This window comes from Ranitomeya variabilis, chromosome 8, assembly GCF_051348905.1.
Source record: "Ranitomeya variabilis isolate aRanVar5 chromosome 8, aRanVar5.hap1, whole genome shotgun sequence".
Taxonomy (NCBI): domain Eukaryota; kingdom Metazoa; phylum Chordata; class Amphibia; order Anura; family Dendrobatidae; genus Ranitomeya; species Ranitomeya variabilis.
The window spans coordinates 141,178,480-141,200,689 of NC_135239.1; positions in this window are offsets into that span (position 1 = coordinate 141,178,480).

Here is a 22,210-nt window from a genome sequence, read left to right on the forward strand (position 1 = left end):
GCGCCGCCACTCTGGGTCCGATTTGGAGGGCGCCGCCGCTCTGGGTCCGATTTGGCGGGCGGCGCCGCTCTGGGTCCGATTTGGCGGGCGCCGCCACTCTGGGTCCGATTTGGCAGGCAGCGCCACCCTGGGTCCGATTTGGCGGGCAGCGCCACCCTGGGTCCGATTTGGCGGGCTGCGCACCTCGGGATCCGATTTGGTGGGCGGGTCACTTTAAGAGTTGATATTATCTGGCAAAACTGTGTCTTGGTACAGTTCGCAGGCGTTGGCATAGTAACTGAGTCTGACTGCGCATATCAATGAGCTAATCAGCCAGGTGGCAGTTATTTTTAGAAATTGCCTCAGAAATCAGGCCCATTATAAACGTTTGGGAAAATTTCCCTATTGAAATGCATTGAAACACTTTTTTTAAACGCAAATTGCGCCAAAACTACAAATCCGATCGACACGAAAAATACTTAGCACACCTCTTGGGGACGCTGGCTTCGAAATGACACCTCACTGGAGTCTGTGAGTGAAGCGGTTCGGGCCGCATTAACTGCGGACTGAATAATAATAAGAAGAAGTTAACCACGATGGAATAACAGTATAGTGCTTTGTTCCAAAGCACTATAATAATAAGAAGTTTACCACGATCGGATTACAATATAGTGCTTTGTTCCAAAGCACTATAATAAGAATAAGAAGTTATCCACGATCGGATTACAATATAGTGCTTTGTTCCAAAGCACTATAATAACTAGATGGGTATTTCCTGAAGGAACTACAGATAGTGCTTTGGAATGGTGCCCGGGCTGCCCCTGCAAGACTTTCACACTTGGGTGCCCCTCAGGCGCTGGTTTGGTAGTTGTAGTCCCTCAGGGTTGAGGCCACTCTGGGTCCGATTTGGCGGGCGGCGCCACTCTGGGTCCGATTTGGTGGGCGGCACCACTCTGGGTCCGATTAGGTGGGCGGGGTCACTCTGGGTCCGATTTGGTGGGCGGGGTAACTCTGGGACCGATTTGGTGGGCGGGGTCACTCAGGGTCCGATTTGGTGGGCCGGGTCACTCTGGGTCCGATTTGGTGGCCCGGGTCACTCTGGGTCCGATTTGGTGGGCCGGGTCACTCTGGGTCCGATTTGGTGGGCCGGGTCACTCTGGGTCCGATTTGGTGGGCCGGGCCACTATGGGTCCGATTTGGTGGGCCGGGCCACTCTGGGTCCGATTTGGTGGGCCGGGTCACTCTGGGTCCGATTTGGTGGGCCGCGTTACTCTGGGTCCGATTTGGTGGACCGGGTCACTCTGGGTCCGATTTGGTGGGCGGGGCCCCTCAGGGGCCGATTTGGTGGGCCGGGCCACTCTGGGTCCGATTTGGTGGCCCGGGCCACTCTGGGTCCGATTTGGTGGCCCGGGCCACTCTGGGTCCGATTTGGTGGCCCGGGCCACTCTGGGTCCGATTTGGTGGCCCGGGCCACTCTGGGTCCGATTTGGTGGCCCGGGCCACTCTGGGTCCGATTTGGTGGCCCGGGTCACTCTGGGTCCGATTTGGTGGGCCGGGTCACTCTGACTGACAGCAGGATAAGGGAATGGCTGATAACAGAGAATAGACTGACAGCAGGACAAGGGAATGGCTGATAACAGAGAGAATAGACTGACAGCAGGACAGGGGAATTGCTGATAACAGAGAGAAATAGACTGACAGCAGGACGGGGAATGGCTGATAACAGAGAGAATAGACTGACAGCAGGACAGGGGAATGGCTGATAACAGAGAGAAATAGACTGACAGCAGGACGGGGAATGGCTGATAACAGAGAGAATAGACTGACAGCAGGACGGGGAATGGCTGATAACAGAGAGAATAGAATGACAGCAGGACAGGGGAATGGCTGATAACAGAGAGAAATAGACTGACAGCAGTACGGGGAATGGCTGATAACAGAGAGAAATAGACTGACAGCAGGACGGGGAATGGCTGATAACAGAGAGAATAGACTGACAGCAGGACAGGGGAATGGCTAATAACAGAGAGAATAGACTGACAGCAGGACGGGGAATGGCTGATAACAGAGAAAAATAGACTGACAGCAGTACGGGGAATGGCTGATAACAGAGAGAAATAGACTGACAGCAGGACGGGGAATGGCTGATAACAGAGAGAATAGACTGACAGCAGGACAGGGGAATGGCTGATAACAGAGAGAATAGACTGACAGCAGGACAGGGGAATGGCTGATAACAGAGAGAAATAGACTGACAGCAGTACGGGGAATGGCTGATAACAGAGAGAAATAGACTGACAGCAGGATGGGGAATGGCTGATAACAGAGAGAATAGACTGACAGCAGGACAGGGGAATGGCTAATAACAGAGAGAATAGACTGACAGCAGGACGGGGAATGGCTGATAACAGAGAGAATAGACTGACAGCAGTATGGGGAATGGCTGATAACAGAGAGAAATAGATGGGTATTTCCTGAAGGAACTACAGATAGTGCTTTGGAATGGTGCCCGGGTTGCCCCAGCAAGACTTTCACACTTGGGTGCCCCTCAGGAGCTGGTTTGGTAGTTGTAGCCACTCTGGGTCCGATTTGGTGGGTGGGGCCCCTCAGGGGCCGATTTGGTGGGCTGGGTCCGATTTGGTGAGCGGGGCAATAATTATAAGACTACACATAGTGTTTTGGAATTGTGCTCTACTGTCACTTTAAGAGCGGACATTATCTGACAAAACTTGTGACCTGGTGGGCTGATGTAGAGTTTATAGGCGTTGGCATAGTAACTGGGTCTCACTGCGCATATCAATGAGCTAATCAGCCAGGTGGCAGTTATTTTTAGAAATTGCCTCAGAAATCAGGCCCATTATAAACGTATTGGAAAATTTCCCTATTGAAACGCATTGAGACACTTTTTTCAAACGCAAATTGCGCCAAAACTACAAATCCGATCGACACGAAAAATACTTAGCACACCTCTCAGGAATGCTGGCTTCGAAATGACACCTCACTGGAGTCTGTGAGTTTAGCGGTTCGGGCCGCATTACGTGCGGACTGAATAATAAGATGAATAATATTAACTAGATGGGTATTTCCTGAAGGAACTACAGATAGTGCTTTGGAATGGTGCCCGGGCTGCCCCTGCAAGACTTCCACACTTGGGTGCCCCTCAGGCGCTGGTTTGGTAGTTGTAGCCCCTCATTTGGTGGGCCGGGTCACTCTGGGTCCGATTTGGTGGGCCGGGTCACTCTGGGTCCGATTTGGTGGCCCGGGTCACTCTGGGTCCGATTTGGTGGCCCGGGTCACTCTGGGTCCGATTTGGTGGCCCGGGTCACTCTGGGTCCGATTTGGTGGCCCGGGTCACTCTGGGTCCGATTTGGTGGGCCGGGTCACTCTGGGTCCGATTTAACGGGCGGCGCCACTCTGGATCCGATTTGGCAGGTGGCGCCACTCTGGGTCCGATTTGGCGGGCGGCGCCACTCTGAGTCCGATTTGGCGGGCGGCGCCACTCTGGGTCCGATTTGGCGGGCGGCGCCACTCTGGGTCCGATTTGGTGGGCGGCGCCACTCTGTTTCCGATTTGGTGGGCCGGATCACTCTGGGTCCGATTTGACGGGCCGGGTCACTCTGGGTCCGATTTGGTGGCCTGGGTCACTCAGGGTCCGATTTGGTGGCCCGGGTCACTCTGGGTCCGATTTGGTGGCCCGGGTCACTCTGGGTCCGATTTGGTGGCCCGGGTCACTCTGGGTCCGATTTGGTGGGCCGGGTCACTCTGGGTTTGATTTGGTGGCCCGGGTCACTCTGGGTCCGATTTGGTGGCCCGGGTCACTCTGGGTCCGATTTGGTGGCCCGGGTCACTCTGGGTCCGATTTGGTGGGCCGGGTCACTCTGGGTCCGATTTGGTGGGACAGGTCACTCTGGGTCCGATTTGGTGGCCCGGGTAACTCTGGGTCCGATTTGGTGGGCCGGGTCACTCTGGGTCCGATTTGGTGGCCCGGGTCACTCTGGGTCCGATTTGGTGGCCCGGGTCACTCTGGGTCCGATTTGGCGGGCGGCGCCACTCTGGGTCCGATTTGGCAGGCGGCGCCACTCTGGGTCCGATTTGGCGGGCGGCACCACTCTGGGTCCGATTTGGTGGGCGGCGCCACTCTGGGTCCGATTTGGCGGGCCGGGTCACTCTGGGTCCGATTTGGGGGGCCGGGTCACTCTGGGTCCGATTTGGTGGCCCGGGTCACTCTGGGTCCGATTTGGTGGCCCGGGTCACTCTGGGTCCGATTTGGTGGCCCGGGTCACTCTGGGTCCGATTTGGTGGCCCGGGTCACTCTGGGTCCGATTTGGTGGCCCGGGTCACTCTGGGTCCGATTTGGTGGCCCGGGTCACTCTGGGTCCGATTTGGTGGCCCGGGTCACTCTGGGTCCGATTTGGAGGCCCGGGTCACTCTGGGTCCGATTTGGTGGGCCGGGTCACTCTGGGTCCGATTTGGTGGCCCGGGTCACTCTGGGTCCGATTTGGTGGCCCGGGTCACTCTGGGTCCGATTTGGTGGCCCGGGCCACTCTGGGTCCGATTTGGTGGGCCGGGTCACTCTGGGTCCGATTTGGTGGGCCGGGTCACTCTGGGTCCGATTTGGTGGCCCGGGTCACTCTGGGTCCGATTTGGTGGCCCGGGTCACTCTGGGTCCGATTTGGTGGCCCGGGTCACTCTGGGTCCGATTTGGTGGCCCGGGTCACTCTGGGTTTGATTTGGCGGGCGGCGCCACTCTGGGTCCGATTTGGCAGGCGGCGCCACTCTGGGTCCGATTTGGCGGGCGGCGCCACTCTGGGTCCGATTTGGCGGGCGGCGCCACTCTGGGTCCGATTTGGTGGGCCGGGTCACTCTGGGTCCGATTTGGTGCACTCGGTCACTCTGGGTCCAATTTGGTGGCCCGGGTCACTCTGGGTCCGATTTGATGGCCCGGACCACTCTGGGTCCGATTTGGCGGGCGACGCCACTATGGGTCCGATTTGGCGGGCGGCGCCACTCTGGGTCCGATTTGGCAGGCGGCGCCACTCTGGGTCCGATTTGGCGGGCGGCGCCACTTTGGGTCCGATTTGGCGGGCGGCGCCACTCTGGGTCCGATTTGGCGGGCGGCGCCACTCTGGGTCCGATTTGGCGGGCCGGGTCACTCTGGGTCCGATTTGGGGGGCCGGGTCACTCTGGGTCCGATTTGGTGGCCCGGGTCACTCTGGGTCCGATTTGGTGGCCCGGGTCACTCTGGGTCCGATTTGGTGGGCCGGGTCACTCTGGGTCCGATTTGGTGGCCCGGGTCACTCTGGGTCCGATTTGGTGGCCCGGGTCACTCTGGGTCCGATTTGGTGGCCCGGGTCACTCTGGGTCCGATTTGGTGGCCCGGGTCACTCTGGGTCCGATTTGGTAGGCCGGGTCACTCTGGGTCCGATTTGGTGGCCCGGGTCACTCTGGGTCCGATTTGGTGGCCCGGGTCACTCTGGGTCCGATTTGGTGGCCCGACACTCTGGGTCCGATTTGGTGGCCCGGGTCACTCTGGGTCCGATTTGGCGGGCGGCGCCACTCTGGGTCCGATTTGGTGGGTGGCGCCACTCTGGGTCCGATTTGGCGGGCGGCGCCACTCTGGGTCCGATTTGGCGGGCGGCGCCACTCTGGGTCCGATTTGGCGGGCGGCGCCACTCTGGGTCCGATTTGGCGGTCGGCGCCACTCTGGGTCCGATTTGGCGGTCGGCGCCACTCTGGGTCCGATTTGGTGGCCCGGGTCACTCTGGGTCCGATTTGGTGGGCCGGGTCACTCTGGGTCCGATTTGGTGGCCCGGGTCACTCTGGGTCCGATTTGGTGGCCCGGGTCACTCTGGGTCCGATTTGGTGGCCCGGGTCACTCTGGGTCCGATTTGGTGGCCCGGGTCACTCTGGGTCCGATTTGGTGGGCCGGGTCACTCTGGGTCCGATTTGGTGGCCCGGGTCCTTCTGGGTCCGATTTGGTGGCCCGGGTCACTCTGGGTCCGATTTGGTGGCCCGGGTCACTCTGGGTCCGATTTGGTGGCCCGGGTCACTCTGGGTCCGATTTGGTGGGCCGGGTCACTCTGGGTCCGATTTGGTGGGCCGGGTCACTCTGGGTCCGATTTGGTGGCCCGGGTCACTCTGGGTCCGATTTGGTGGCCCGGGTCACTCTGGGTCCGATTTGGTGGCCCGGGTCACTCTGGGTCCGATTTGGCGGGCGGCGCCACTCTGGGTCCGATTTGGCGGGCGGCGCCACTCTGGGTCCGATTTGGCGGGCGGCGCCACTCTGGGTGCGATTTGGTGGGCGGCGCCACTCTGGGTCCGATTTGGCGGGCGGCGCCACTCTGGGTCCGATTTGGCGGGCGGTTCCACTCTGGGTCCGATTTGGCGGGCGGCGCCACTCTGGGTCCGATTTAGCGGGCGACGCCACTCTGGGTCCGATTTGGCGGGCGGCGCCAGTCTGGGTCCGATTTGGCGGGCGGCGCCACTCTGGGTCCAATTTGGCGGGCGGCGCCACTCTGGGTCCGATTTGGTGGGTGGAGTCACTCGGGGTCCGATTTGGTGGGCGGGGTCACTCGGGGACCCAATTGGTGGGTGTAGTCACTCTGGGACCCATTTGGTGGGCGGGGTCTCTCTGGGACCCATTTGGTGGGCGGGGTCATTCTGGGTCTGATTTGGTGGGCGGGGTCACTCTGGGTCAGATTTGGTGGGCGGGGTCACTCTGGGACCCATGTGGGGGCGGGGTCACTCTGGGACCCATTTGGTGGGCGGGGTCATTCTGGGTCTGGTTTGGTTGGCGGGGTCACTCTGGTTCCGATTTGGTAGGCGGGGTCACTCTGGGTCCGATTTGGTGGGCGGGATCACTCTGGGACCCATTTTGTGGGCGGGGTCACTCTGGGACCCATTTGGTGGCGGGGTCACTCTGGGAACCATTTGGGGGGCGGGGCCATTCGGGGTCAGATTTGGGGGGCAAGGCCACTCGGTGCACTTACTTTTCACCCACGGGATTGGGGTGCACTTACTTTTCACCCTTGGGACCAGGGGTGCACTTACTTTTCACACACGGGACGAGAGGGTGTCATAGTCACTTTATTCTGATGTTTGACTTTGATAAATGATCATGTCCTAAAATGGACACCGTACATTTGCATAGCTGCCATCTTTGGAAGGTCAAGTTGGGGGTAATGGAAAGTTCACCATTATTTCCTATGGGAATTTTTTTTTTTTAAATGCAATTTTTTAAAAAACTACAAATCGGATCGACACGAAAAATACTTAGCACACCTCTCGTGGACGCTGGCTTCGAAATGACGCCTCGCTGGAGTCTGTGCGTGCAGCGGTTCGGGCCGCATTAATTGCGGAAAAAAACTGAATAATAATAAGTTTACCACGTTCGGATTACAATAATAATACTAGATGGGTATTTCCTGAAGGAACTACAGATAGTGCTTTGGAATGGTGCCCGGGCTGCCCCTGCAAGACTTTCACACTTGGGTGCCCCTCAGGCGGTCCGATTTGGTGGGTTGGGTCAATCTGGGTCTGATTTTGTGGGCGGGGTAAATCTAGGTCCGATTCGGTGGGCGGGGTCACTTTTGGTCCGATTCTGTGGGCGCGGCCACTCTGGGTCCGATTCGGTGGGCGGAGCCACTCTGGGTCCGATTTGGTGGGCGGGGCACCTTAGGGACCAATTTGGTGGGTGGGGTCACTCGGTCCGATTTGGTGGGCTGGGCACCTCAGGGTCTGATTTGGTGGGCTGGGCACCTCAGGGTCCGATTTGGTGGGTGGGGTCACTCTGGGTCCGATTTGGTGGGCGGGGTCACTCTGGGTCCGATTTGGTGGACGGGGTCACTCTGGGTCTGATTTGGTGGAAGGGGTCACTCTGGGTCTGATTTGGTGGAAGGGGTCACTCTGGGTCCGATTTGGTGGGCGGAGCCACTCTGGGTCCGATTTGGTGGGCGGGGTCACTCTGGGTCCGATTTGGTGGGCGGGGTCACTCTGGGTCCGATTTGGTGGGCCGGGCCCCTCGGGGTCCGATTTGGTGGGCCGGGCCCCTCGGGTTCCGAATTGGTGAGCGGGGTAATCTACTATATAATTGTCTAAGGGCACTTCCGTCTTTCTGTCTCACAACACCGCTACGTCATCATCTCGTGAGACCGCAATGCACTCTTGGGACCGGAGCGCGCAACAAGCATCGGGTACCGGCCACTCCAGGTGCAACAAGCATCGTGTACCGGCCGCTCTAGGAGGTGCAACAACCATCAGATACCGGCCGCTCCAGGAGGTGAGTATGTAACTTTTTTATTTTAATTCTTTTTTTTTTTAACAGGGATATGCAGTATACTATGTGACTGGACAATATACTACGTGACTGGGCAGTATAACTACGTGGCTCTGCGCTGTATACTGCGTGGCTCTGTGCTGTATACTGCGTGGCTCTGCGCTGTATACTACGCGGCTCTGCGCTGTATACTACGCGGCTCTGCGCTGTATACTGCGTGGCTCTGCGCTGTGTACTGCGCGGCTCTGCGCTGTGTACTGCACGGCTCTGCGCTGTGTACTGCGCGGCTCTGCACTGTGTACTGCGCGTTCTGCGCTGTATACTGCGCAGCTCTGCGCTGTATACTGCGCAGCTCTGCGCAGCTCTGCGCTTTGTACTGCGCGGCTCTGCGCTATATACTGCGTGGCTCTTCGCTGTATACTACGCGGCTCTGCGCTGTGTACTGCGCGGCTCTGCGCTGTGTACTGCGCGTGTCCGTGCTGTGTACTGCGCGTGTCTGCGCTGTATACTGCGGGGCTCTGCACTGTATACTGCGGGGCTCTGCGCTGTATACTACGCGGCTCAGCGCTGCATACTGCGCGGCTCTGCGCTGCATACTGCGTGGCTCTACGCTGCGTACTGCGCGGCTCTGCGCTGTATACTGGGTGGCTCTGCGCTGTGTACTGCGCGGCTCTGTGCTGTGTACTGTGCGGCTCTGCACTGTGTACTGCGCGGCTCTGCGCTGTGTACTGCGCGGCTCTGCGCTGTGTACTGCGCGGCTCTGCGCTTTATACTGTGCGGCTCTGCGCTCTGTACTGCGCGGCTCTGCGCTGTGTACTGCGCAGCTCTGCGCTGTATACTGCGCGGCTCTGCGCTGTGTACTGCGCGGCTCTGCGCTGTGTACTGCGCGGCTCTGCGCTGTGTACTGCTCGGCTCTGCGCTGTGTACTGCGCGGCTCTGCGCTGTGTACTGCGCGGCTCTGCGCTGTGTACTGCACGGCTCTGCGCTGTCTACTGCCCGGCTCTGCGCTGTGTACTGCTCGGCTCTGCGCTGTGTACTGCGCGGCTCTCCGCTTTATACTGCGCGGCTCTGCGCTTTATACTGCATGGCTTTGTGCTGTGTACTGCATGGCTCTGCGCTGTGTACTGCGCGGCTCTGCGCTGTGTACTGCACGGCTCTGCGCTGTGTACTGCACGGCTCTGCGCTTTATACTGCGCGGCTCTGCGCTGTGTACTGCACGGCTCTGCGCTGTGTACTGCGCGGCTCTGCGCTGTGTACTGCACGGCTCTGCGCTTTATACTGCGCGGCTCTGCGCTGTGTACTGCACGGCTCTGCGCTGTGTACTGCGCGGCTCTGCGCTGTGTACTGCGCGGCTCTGCGCTGTGTACTGCACGGCTCTGCACTGTATACTGCGTGGCTGTGCAATATACTACGTGGACATGCATATTCTAGAATACCCGATGAGTTAGAATCGGGCCACAGTCTAATATCATAAATCATAAGACTACGGATAGTGGTTTGGAATTGTGCTGTACTGTCACTTTAAGAGCTGATATTATCTGACAAAACTTGTGACCTGGTGAGCTGATGTAGATTTCATAGGCGTTGGCATAGTAACTGTGTCTGACTGCACATATCAATGAGCTAATCAGCCAGGTGGCAGTTATTTTTAGAAATTGCCTCAGAAACCAGCCCATTATAAACGTATAGGAAAATTTCTCCATTGAAACGCATTGAAAGACTTTTTTCAAACACAAATTGCGCAAAAACTACAAATCCGATCGACACGAAAAATACTTAGCACACCTCTCAGGAACGCTGGCTTCGAAATGACACCTCACTGGAGTCTGTGAGTTTAGCGGTTCGGGCCGCATTACGTGCGGACTGAATAATAAGAATAAGAAGAAGTTTACCACGGTGGAATAACAGTATAGTGCTTTGTTCCAAAGCACTATAATAATAACTAGATGGGTATTTCCTGAAGGAACTACAGATAGTGCTTTGGAATGGTGCCCGGGCTGCCCCTGCAAGACTTTCACACTTGGGTGCCCCTCAGGCGGTCCTATTTGGTGGGTTGGGTCAATCTGGGTCTGATTTTGTGGGCGGGGTAAATCTAGGTCCGATTCGGTGGGCGGGGTCACTTTTGGTCCGATTCTGTGGGCGCGGCCACTCTGGGTCCGATTCGGTGGGCGGAGCCACTCTGGGTCCGATTTGGTGGGCGGGGCACCTTAGGGACCAATTTGGTGGGTGGGGTCACTCGGTCCGATTTGGTGGGCTGGGCACCTCAGGGTCTGATTTGGTGGGCTGGGCACCTCAGGGTCCGATTTGGTGGGTGGGGTCACTCTGGGTCCGATTTGGTGGGCGGGGTCACTCTGGGCCCGATTTGGTGGAAGGGGTCACTCTGGGTCCGATTTGGTGGAAGGGGTCACTCTGGGTCTGATTTGGTGGAAGGGGTCACTCTGGGTCCGATTTGGTGGGCGGAGCCACTCTGGGTCCGATTTGGTGGGCGGGGTCACTCTGGGTCTGATTTAGGGGGCGGGGTCACTCTGGGTCCGATTTGGTGGGCCGGGCCCCTCGGGGTCCGATTTGGTGGGCCGGGCCTCTCGGGTTCCGAATTGGTGAGCGGGGTAATCTACTATCTAATTATCTAAGGGCACTTCCGTCTTTCTGTCTCACAACACCGCTACGTCATCATCTCGTGAGACCGCAATGCACTCTTGGGACCGGAGCACGCAACAAGCATCGGGTACCGGCCACTCCAGGTGCAACAAGCATCGTGTACCGGCCGCTCTAGGAGGTGCAACAACCATCAGATACCGGCCGCTCCAGGAGGTGAGTATGTAACTTTTTTATTTTAATTCTTTTTTTTTTTAACAGGGATATGCAGTATACTATGTGACTGGACAATATACTACGTGACTGGGCAGTATAACTACGTGGCTCTGCGCTGTATACTGCGTGGCTCTGTGCTGTATACTGCGTGGCTCTGCGCTGTATACTACGCGGCTCTGCGCTGTATACTACGCGGCTCTGCGCTGTATACTGCGTGGCTCTGCGCTGTGTACTGCGCGGCTCTGCGCTGTGTACTGCACGGCTCTGCGCTGTGTACTGCGCGGCTCTGCACTGTGTACTGCGCGTTCTGCGCTGTATACTGCGCGGCTCTGCGCTGTATACTGCGCAGCTCTGCGCAGCTCTGCGCTTTGTACTGCGCGGCTCTGCGCTATATACTGCGTGGCTCTTCTGTCATGATCTCCATGGCCAGAGAACTAGCATAAGCCTCTATAGGAACAAGCTCTTGGAAGATGTAACTATACTGACCATGAACTAAACCTACCGCATCATCTAGAAGTAGCCAGGTAGCATGTCCTACTTTTTATCCCTATATGCCCAGCGCCGGCCGGAGAACTAAATAATGCTAGCAGAGGGAAATATAAGACCTGACTCACCTCTAGGAGAAATGCCCAAAAAAAGGAGACAGAAGCCCCCCACATATATTGGCGGTGATATGAGATGAAACAACAAACGCAGCAGGAAAATAGTTTTAGCAAATTTGAGGTCCGCTTTCTAGATAGCAGAAGACAGAAAGCATACTTTCATGGTCAGTAGAAAACCCTAACAAAACACATCCAGAAATTACTTTAGGACTCTGGCATTAACTCATAATACCAGAGTGGCAATTCCTGATCAACAAGAGCTTTCCAGACACAGTAACGAAACTGCAGCTGTGAACTGGAACCAAAATACAAAAACAAAACATGGACGAATGTCCAACTTATCTAGTAGATGTCTGGGAGCAGGAACAAGCACAGAGAGGCTTCTGATAACATTGTTGACCGGCAAGCATCTAACAGAGAAGCCAGGTTATATAGCGACACCCAGATCTAATCAGAACAGGTGAACAGGGAAGATGATGTCACAAGTTCAATTCCACCAGTAGCCACCGGGGGAGCCCAGAATCCAAATTCACAACAGTACCCCCCCCTCAAGGAGGGGGCACCGAACCCTCACCAGAACCACCAGGGCGATCAGGATGGGCCCTATGAAAGGCACGAACCAGATCAGAGGCATGAACATCAGATGCAGTGACCCAAGAATTATCCTCCTGGCCATATCCCTTCCACTTGACCAGATACTGGAGTCTCCGTCTGGAAACACGGGAGTCTAGGATTTTTTCCACAACGTACTCCAACTCACCCTCAACCAACACCGGAGCAGGAGGCTCAACGGAAGGCACAACCGGTGCCTCATACCTGCGCAATAACGACCGATGAAAAACGTTATGAATAGAAAAGGATGCAGGGAGGTCCAAACGGAAGGAAACAGGGTTAAGAATCTCCAATATTTTATACGGACCGATGAACCGAGGCTTAAACTTAGGAGATGAGACCCTCATAGGGACAAAACGAGAAGACAACCACACCAAATCTCCAACACAAAGCCGAGGACCAACACGACGGTGACGGTTGGCAAAAAGCTGAGTCTTCTCCTGGGACAACTTTAAATTGTCCATCACCTGCCCCCAGATATGATGCAATCTCTCCACCACCGCATCCACTCCAGGACAATCCGAGGATTCCATCTGACCGGAGGAAAATCGAGGATGGAACCCCGAATTACAGAAAAACGGGGAAACCAAGGTGGCAGAGCTGGCCCGATTATTGAGGGCGAACTCCGCCAATGGCAAAAAAGCAACCCAATCATCCTGGTCAGCAGACACAAAACACCTCAGATATGTCTCCAGGGTCTGATTAGTCCGCTGGGTCTGGCCATTAGTCTGAGGGTGAAAAGCAGACGAAAAAGACAAATCTATGCCCATCCTAGCACAAAATGCCCGCCAAAATCTAGACACAAATTGGGTTCCTCTGTCAGAAACGATATTCTCAGGAATACCATGCAAACGAACAACATTTTGAAAAAACAGGGGCACCAACTCGGAAGAAGAAGGCAATTTGGGCAGGGGAACCAAATGAACCATCTTAGAAAAACGGTCACACACCACCCAGATGACAGACATCTTCTGAGAAACAGGCAGATCTGAAATAAAATCCATCGAGATGTGTGTCCAAGGCCTCTTAGGAATAGGCAAGGGCAACAATAATCCACTAGCCCGAGAACAACAAGGCTTGGCCCGAGCACAAACGTCACAAGACTGCACAAAGCCTCGCACATCTCGTGACAGGGAAGGCCACCAGAAGGATCTTGCCACCAAATCCCTGGTACCAAAAATTCCAGGATGACCTGCCAACGCAGAAGAATGCACCTCAGAGATAACTTTACTGGTCCAATCATCAGGAACAAACAGCCTATCAGGCGGACAACGATCCGGTCTATCCGCCTGAAACTCCTGCAAGGCCCGCCGCAGGTCTGGAGAAACGGCTGACAAGATAACTCCCTCCTTAAGAATACCTGTGGGGTCAGAGTTGCCAGGTGAATCAGGCTCAAAACTCCTAGAAAGGGCATCCGCCTTAACATTCTTAGAACCTGGTAGGTACGATACCACAAAATTAAACCGAGAAAAAAATAATGACCAGCGCGCCTGTCTAGGATTCAGGCGCCTGGCGGTCTCAAGATAAATCAAATTTTTGTGGTCAGTCAATACCACCACCTGATGTCTGGCCCCCTCGAGCCAATGGCGCCACTCCTCAAACGCCCACTTCATGGCCAAAAGCTCCCGATTCCCAACATCATAATTCCGCTCAGCGGGCGAAAATTTACGGGAAAAGAAGGCACAAGGCCTCATCACGGCGCAGTCAGAACTTTTCTGCGACAACACTGCCCCAGCTCCGATCTCAGAAGCGTCGACCTCAACCTGAAAAGGAAGAGTCACATCAGGCTGACGCAACACAGGGGCAGAAGAAAAACAGCGCTTAAGCTCCTGAAAGGCCTCCACAGCATCAGGGGACCAATTAGCAACATCAGCACCCTGTCTAGTCAAATCGGTCAATGGCTTAACGACATCCGAAAAACCAGAAATAAATCGACGATAAAAGTTGGCAAAGCCCAAAAATTTCTGAAGACTTTTAAGAGAAGAGGGCTGCGTCCAATCACAAATAGCTTGAACCTTGACAGGATCCATCTCAATGGAAGAGGGAGAAAAAATATATCCCAAAAAGGAAATTCTCTGAACCCCAAAAACGCACTTAGAACCCTTGACACACAGAGAATTAGACCGCAAAACCTGAAAAACCCTCTTAACTTGCCGGACATGAGAGTCCCAGTCATCCGAAAAAATCAGAATATCATCCAGATACACTATCATAAATTTATCCAAAAAATCGCGGAAAATATCATGCATAAAGGACTGGAAGACTGAAGGGGCATTAGAAAGACCAAAAGGCATCACCAAATACTCAAAGTGGCCCTCGGGCGTATTAAATGCGGTTTTCCACTCATCCCCCTGCCTGATCCGCACCAAATTATACGCCCCACGGAGATCAATCTTAGAGAACCACTTGGCCCCCTTTATGCGAGCAAACAAATCAGTCAGCAACGGCAATGGGTATTGATATTTAACCGTGATTTTATTCAAAAGCCGATAATCAATACATGGTCTCAAAGAGCCGTCTTTTTTTGACACAAAGAAAAAACCGGCTCCTAAGGGAGATGACGATGGACGAATATGTCCCTTTTCCAAGGACTCCTTTATATATTCTCGCATAGCAGTATGTTCAGGCACAGACAGATTAAATAAACGACCCTTTGGGTATTTACTACCCGGAATTAAATCTATAGCACAATCGCACTCACGGTGCGGAGGTAGTGAACCAAGCTTGGGTTCTTCAAAGACGTCACGATAGTCAGACAGGAACTCAGGGATTTCAGAGGGGATAGATGATGAAATGGACACCAAAGGTACGTCCCCATGAGTCCCCTTACATCCCCAGCTCAACACAGACATAGCTCTCCAGTCAAGGACTGGGTTGTGAGACTGCAGCCATGGCAATCCCAGCACCAAATCCTCATGTAGATTATACAGCACTAGAAAACGAATAGTCTCCTGGTGATCCGGATTAATACACATAGTCACTTGTGTCCAGTATTGTGGTTTATTATTAGCCAATGGGGTGGAGTCAATCCCCTTCAGAGGAATAAGAGTTTCCAAAGGCTCTAAATCATACCCACAACGATTGGCAAAGGACCAATCCATAAGACTCAAAGCGGCGCCAGAGTCGATATAGGCGTCAGTAGTAATAGATGACAAAGAGCAAATCAGGGTCACAGACAAAATAAATTTAGACTGTAAAGTGCCAATGGAAACAGATTTATCAAGCTTTTTAGTACGTTTAGAACATGCTGATATAACATGAGTAGAATCCCCACAATAGAAACACAACCCATTTTTCCGTCTAAAATTCTGCCGCTCGCTTCTGGACAGAATTCTATCACACTGCATGCTTTCTGGCGTCTTCTCAGTGGACACCGCCAGATGGTGCACTGGTTTGCGCTCCCGCAGACGCCTATCGATCTGAATGGCCATTGTCATGGACTCATTCAGACCCGCAGGCACAGGGAACCCCACCATAACATCCTTAATGGCATCAGAGAGACCCTCTCTGAAAGTAGCCGCCAAGGCACACTCATTCCACTGAGTAAGCACAGACCATTTACGGAATCTTTGGCAGTAAATTTCAGCTTCATCTTGCCCCTGCGATAGGGACATCAAAGTTTTTTCTGCCTGAAGTTCCAAATGAGGTTCCTCATACAGCAAGCCCAAGGCCAAAAAAAACGCATCCACATTGCGCAACGCAGGATCCCCTGGTGCCAATGCAAAAGCCCAGTCTTGAGGGTCGCCGCGGAGCAAGGAAATCACAATCCCAACCTGCTGTGCAGGGTCTCCAGCAGAACGAGATTTCAGGGACAAAAATAGCTTACAATTATTTCTAAAATTCTGAAAGCTAGATCTATTCCCTGAGAAGAATTCCGGCCAAGGAATTCTCGGCTCAGATACCGGAGCATGAATAATAAAATCTTGCAAATTTTGTACTTTCGTGGTGAGATTATTCAAACCTGCAGTTACACTCTGAAGATCCATTATTAACAGGTGAACACAAAGCCATTCAAAGATTATAAGGAGAGAGAAAAAAAAGAAAGACTGCAGCATAGACAGACTGGCAAGTGATCCAATTAAGAGCACAGAAAAAAAAAAAAAAAACTCTCAGCAGACTTCTTATTTCTCTCCTTTCTCAGCCAAGGATTTTAACCCTTTAGTAGGCCGGTCAAACTGTCATGATCTCCATGGCCAGAGAACTAGCATAAGCCTCTATAGGAACAAGCTCTTGGAAGATGTAACTATACTGACCATGAACTAAACCTACCGCATCATCTAGAAGTAGCCAGGTAGCATGTCCTACTTTTTATCCCTATATGCCCAGCGCCGGCCGGAGAACTAAATAATGCTAGCAGAGGGAAATATAAGACCTGACTCACCTCTAGGAGAAATGCCCAAAAAAAGGAGACAGAAGCCCCCCACATATATTGGCGGTGATATGAGATGAAACAACAAACGCAGCAGGAAAATAGTTTTAGCAAATTTGAGGTCCGCTTTCTAGATAGCAGAAGACAGAAAGCATACTTTCATGGTCAGTAGAAAACCCTAACAAAACACATCCAGAAATTACTTTAGGACTCTGGCATTAACTCATAATACCAGAGTGGCAATTCCTGATCAACAAGAGCTTTCCAGACACAGTAACGAAACTGCAGCTGTGAACTGGAACCAAAATACAAAAACAAAACATGGACGAATGTCCAACTTATCTAGTAGATGTCTGGGAGCAGGAACAAGCACAGAGAGGCTTCTGATAACATTGTTGACCGGCAAGCATCTAACAGAGAAGCCAGGTTATATAGCGACACCCAGATCTAATCAGAACAGGTGAACAGGGAAGATGATGTCACAAGTTCAATTCCACCAGTAGCCACCGGGGGAGCCCAGAATCCAAATTCACAACACTCTTCGCTGTATACTACGCGGCTCTGCGCTGTGTACTGCGCGGCTCTGCGCTGTGTACTGCGCATGTCCGTGCTGTGTACTGCGCGTGTCTGCGCTGTATACTGCGGGGCTCTGCACTGTATACTGCGGGGCTCTGCGCTGTATACTACGCGGCTCAGCGCTGTATACTGCGCGGCTCTGCGCTGCATACTGCGTGGCTCTACGCTGCGTACTGCGCGGCTCTGCGCTGTATACTGGGTGGCTCTGCGCTGTGTACTGCGCGGCTCTGTGCTGTGTACTGTGCGGCTCTGCACTGTGTACTGCGCGGCTCTGCGCTGTGTACTGCGCGGCTCTGCGCTGTGTACTGCGCGGCTCTGCGCTTTATACTGTGCGGCTCTGCGCTCTGTACTGCGCGGCTCTGTGCTGTGTACTGCCCAGCTCTGCGCTGTATACTGCGCGGCTCTGCGCTGTGTACTGCGCGGCTCTGCGCTGTGTACTGCGCGGCTCTGCGCTGTGTACTGCTCGGCTCTGCGCTGTGTACTGCGCGGCTCTGCGCTGTGTACTGCGCGGCTCTGCGCTGTGTACTGCGCGGCTCTGCGCTGTGTACTGCGCGGCTCTGCGCTGTGTACTGCACGGCTCTGCGCGGTATACTGCGCGGCTCTGCGCTTTATACTGTGCGGCTCTGCGCTCTGTACTGCACGGCTCTGCGCTGTCTACTGCGCGGCTCTGCGCTGTGTACTGCTCGGCTCTGCGCTGTGTACTGCGCGGCTCTCCGCTTTATACTGCGCGGCTCTGCGCTTTATACTGCGCGGCTTTGCGCTGTGTACTGCATGGCTCTGCGCTGTGTACTGCGCGGCTCTGCGCTGTGTACTGCACGGCTCTGCGCTGTGTACTGCACGGCTCTGCGCTTTATACTGCGCGGCTCTGCGCTGTGTACTGCACGGCTCTGTGCTGTGTACTGCGCGGCTCTGCGCTGTGTACTGCGCGGCTCTGCGCTTTCTACTGCGCGGCTCTGCGCTTTATACTGCGCGGCTCTGCGCTGTGTACTGCGCGGCTCTGCGCTGTGTACTGCGCGGCTCTGCGCTGTGTACTGCACGGCTCTGCGCTTTATACTGCGCGGCTCTGCGCTGTGTACTGCACGGCTCTGCGCTGTGTACTGCGCGGCTCTGCGCTGTGTACTGCACGGCTCTGCGCTTTAAACTGCGCGGCTCTGCGCTGTGTACTGCACGGCTCTGCGCTGTGTACTGCGCGGCTCTGCGCTGTGTACTGCGCGGCTCTGCGCTTTATACTGCGCGGCTCTGCGCTGTGTACTGCGCGGCTCTGCACTGTGTACTGCGCGGCTCTGCGCTGTGTACTGCACGGCTCTGCGCTTTATACTGCGCGGCTCTGCGCTGTGTACTGCACGGCTCTGCGCTGTGTACTGCGCGGCTCTGCGCTGTGTACTGCACGGCTCTGCGCTTTATACTGCGCGGCTCTGCGCTGTGTACTGCACGGCTCTGCGCTGTGTACTGCGCGGCTCTGCGCTGTGTACTGCGCGGCTCTGCGCTTTGTACTGCGCGGCTCTGCGCTGTGTACTGCGCGGCTCTGCGCTGTGTACTGCGCGGCTCTGCGCTGTGTACTGCACGGCTCTGCACTGTATACTGCGTGGCTGTGCAATATACTACGTGGACATGCATATTCTAGAATACCCGATGAGTTAGAATCGGGCCACAGTCTAATAATCATAAGACTACGGATAGTGGTTTGGAATTGTGCTGTACTGTCACTTTAAGAGCTGATATTATCTGACAAAACTTGTGACCTGGTGAGCTGATGTAGATTTCATAGGAGTTGGCATAGTAACTGTGTCTGACTGCGCATATCAATGAGGTAATCAGCCAGGTGGCAGTTATTTTTAGAAATTGCCTCAGAAACCAGCCCATTATAAACGTATAGGAAAATTTCTCCATTGAAACGCATTGAAAGACTTTTTTCAAACACAAATTGCGCAAAAACTACAAATCCGATCGACACGAAAAATACTTAGCACACCTCTCAGGAACGCTGGCTTCGAAATGACACCTCACTGGAGTCTGTGAGTTTAGCGGTTCGGGCCGCATTACGTGCGGACTGAATAATAAGAATAAGAAGAAGTTTACCACGGTGGAATAACAGTATAGTGCTTTGTTCCAAAGCACTATAATAATAAGTTTACCACGATGGAATAACAATATAGTGCTTTGTGCCAAAGCACTATAATAAGAAGAAGTTTACCACGTTCGGATTACAATATAGTGCTTTGTTGCTTTGTTCCAAAGCACTATAATAAGAAGTTTACCACGATCGGATTACAATATAGTGCTTTGTTCCAAAGCACTATAATAAGAAGAATAAGAAGTTAAAGCTGTTGTCCACTACTTTCAATTAACCCCCCCAATGAATCCCCCCGGGGCCCCTGATGAATTGTGTAATTACCTTCCGTTGCCGTTTTCGCCTGTGAGCGGCGCTATTCCGGCGGCTGAGTCTGGGTCACGTGACCCCCAGGCTGCAGCCGCCGCTTATTTCCGCCGACGTCACGTCAATTTCCAGACTCTGGAAATTGACGTGACGTCAGTAGCAGGCTAAACCAGCCTCACAGTCAGCAGTCACTCATCAAGAGTGACTGGGCTGTGGGCGGGGCTGGTGGCTGCAGGCCTGTGCTGGGGGTGGGCGAGGCTAGGCAGGAATGTGCAGGCCGGGCTAGGCAGGGATGATTGTGCGGGCGCCGGTGCTCTGCGGTCCGGCGCCGGTGCTGTGCGGGCCGGTGCTGTGCGGGCCGGCGCTGTGCGGGCCGGTGCCGGTGCTCTGCGGTCCGGCGCCGGTGCTGTGCGGGCCGGTGCTGTGCGGGCCGGCGCTGGTGCTGTGCGGGCCGGCGCCGGTGCTGTGCGGACCGGCGCCGGTATGTGCTTGGGTCTGTTGGGGGGTGGTCTTTGGGGTGTGTGTGTGTGTGTGTCTCTGTGTGCAGGCATCGTCCGATGGGACTACAAGTCCCATCGGGCTCTGCCTGCTACAGTGACAGTGAGTGACACATTAGCCAATGATGGGACAGTAGTAGTCCCATCATCCGGCTAATGTGTTGAATGTAAAAAAAAAAAAAATAAATACACATATACAGTACATACATACATACATACAACACACACCATGTGACAACATGCACCATGCGATATGTGAAAACATGCAACATACGACATGCACCATGCGACAACATGCGGCACCATGCGACAACATGCATAATGCGGCGAAATGCGCCATGCGACGACATGCGCCATGCGACGAAATGCGCCATGCGACGACATGTGACGACATGCAGCATGCGCCATGCGACGACATGCAGCATGCGACATGTGACAACATGCGCCGTGAAACGACATGCGCCAAGCAACGACATGCAGCAAGCGACATGTGACAACATGCGGCGACATGCGCCATGCGACGAAATGCGACATGCGCCATGCGACGACATGCATCATGCGATGACATGCGCCATGCGACGACATGCAGCAAGCGACATGCGACGACATGCGCCATGCGACGACATGCGCCATGCGACGACATGCAGCAAGCGACATGTGACAACATGCGACGACATGCAGCATGCGGCGCCATGCGGTGCCATGCGCCATGCGACGAAATGCGCCATGCGACGACATGCGACATGCGCCATGCGACGACATGTAGCAAGCGCCATGCGACGACACGCATCATGCGATGACATGCGCCATGCGACGACATGCGCCATGCAGCATGCGACATGAGACAACATGCAGCATGTGACATCATGCAACATGCCACATACAGTACATACATTCAGTACATACATACAACAAACATATAGACATACAGTACATGTAACATAGAGTACATACTCACCATCACTTGTCAATTTGTTCCCTGAAGCCAGTGTCATCTGTAAAAAAAATATTAAAATAATAAGCAAACAATATACTTCCTGATCCGCAGAAATCCAATTAAAACGAGTGTCACTCGACAATCTCCCGTGGAGAGCAGGAGCATCAGCTGATGCGACCGCTCTCCAGGGGCTCCAGGAACACAATGAGGGGAGGAAGGTATCCTTCCACAATGTATTGCCCACAATGTATTCCTACGCCCCTGTGAAAAAATAGTCCCTAGTCTCACTTTATGGCATTGCTGTGTGAGAAAGTTCCCATGCAGCTTTTTGCCATAAAGTGAGACCAGTGAACTATAGTAACCTCAGTGATGCACTGCAGGAGCCATTGTCTCCTGTCAGTGTGTCACTGAGGGTCCTATAGAGCAGTGACATCACCCGATGTCACTGTTCTATAGGGGAGATCGTCGTGGGACATTCGTTATTAATTGGACTATGGCGGACAGGTAGTATACGGTTTATTATTTTACTTTTTTTGCAGGCGCTGAAGTATGGTAAGTATGGTTAAATGAAGAATAATAAAATACTTTTTTCCTAATGTGTGTGTGTTTTATTAACCCTTTATTACTATTGGATTAATAACGGACAGGCGTCTTATTGACGCCACTCCGTTATTAACCCGGCTTAATGTCACCTTACAGTAGCAAGGTGACATTAACCCCTTATTACCCCATATCCCACCGCTACACGGGAGTGGGAAGAGAGGGGCTAAGTGGTTCCTGTTGTGAATTCTGTTGTGGGTTCTGCTCCTGGGCTCCCTCCGGTGGTTATAAGTGGTGGTGCTGCTGTTTGTCCTTCACAACGGTCATCAGCTGCTTCCACTTTGGACGGGGCTATTTAGTCTTGCTCCTTCCTTTAATGAGTGCCAGTTGTCCATTGTTTTCTAGGGACCCACATCTCAGCTTTGTTTCTCCTTCTGGATTGTCCAAATCATCAAAGATAAGTCCTGGCTCTGTTCTTGCAGTCCACATGCGGTGGACTTAATTGTTCTGTGAATTGCTATGTTTTTTCTTGTCCAGCTTTGTCTGTGTTAAGATTTACTCAGCCAAGTTGGAAGCTCTGGAGTCACAGAGTTACCCTCCATGCCTTTAGTTAGGTGTGGAGATTTTGTATTCTC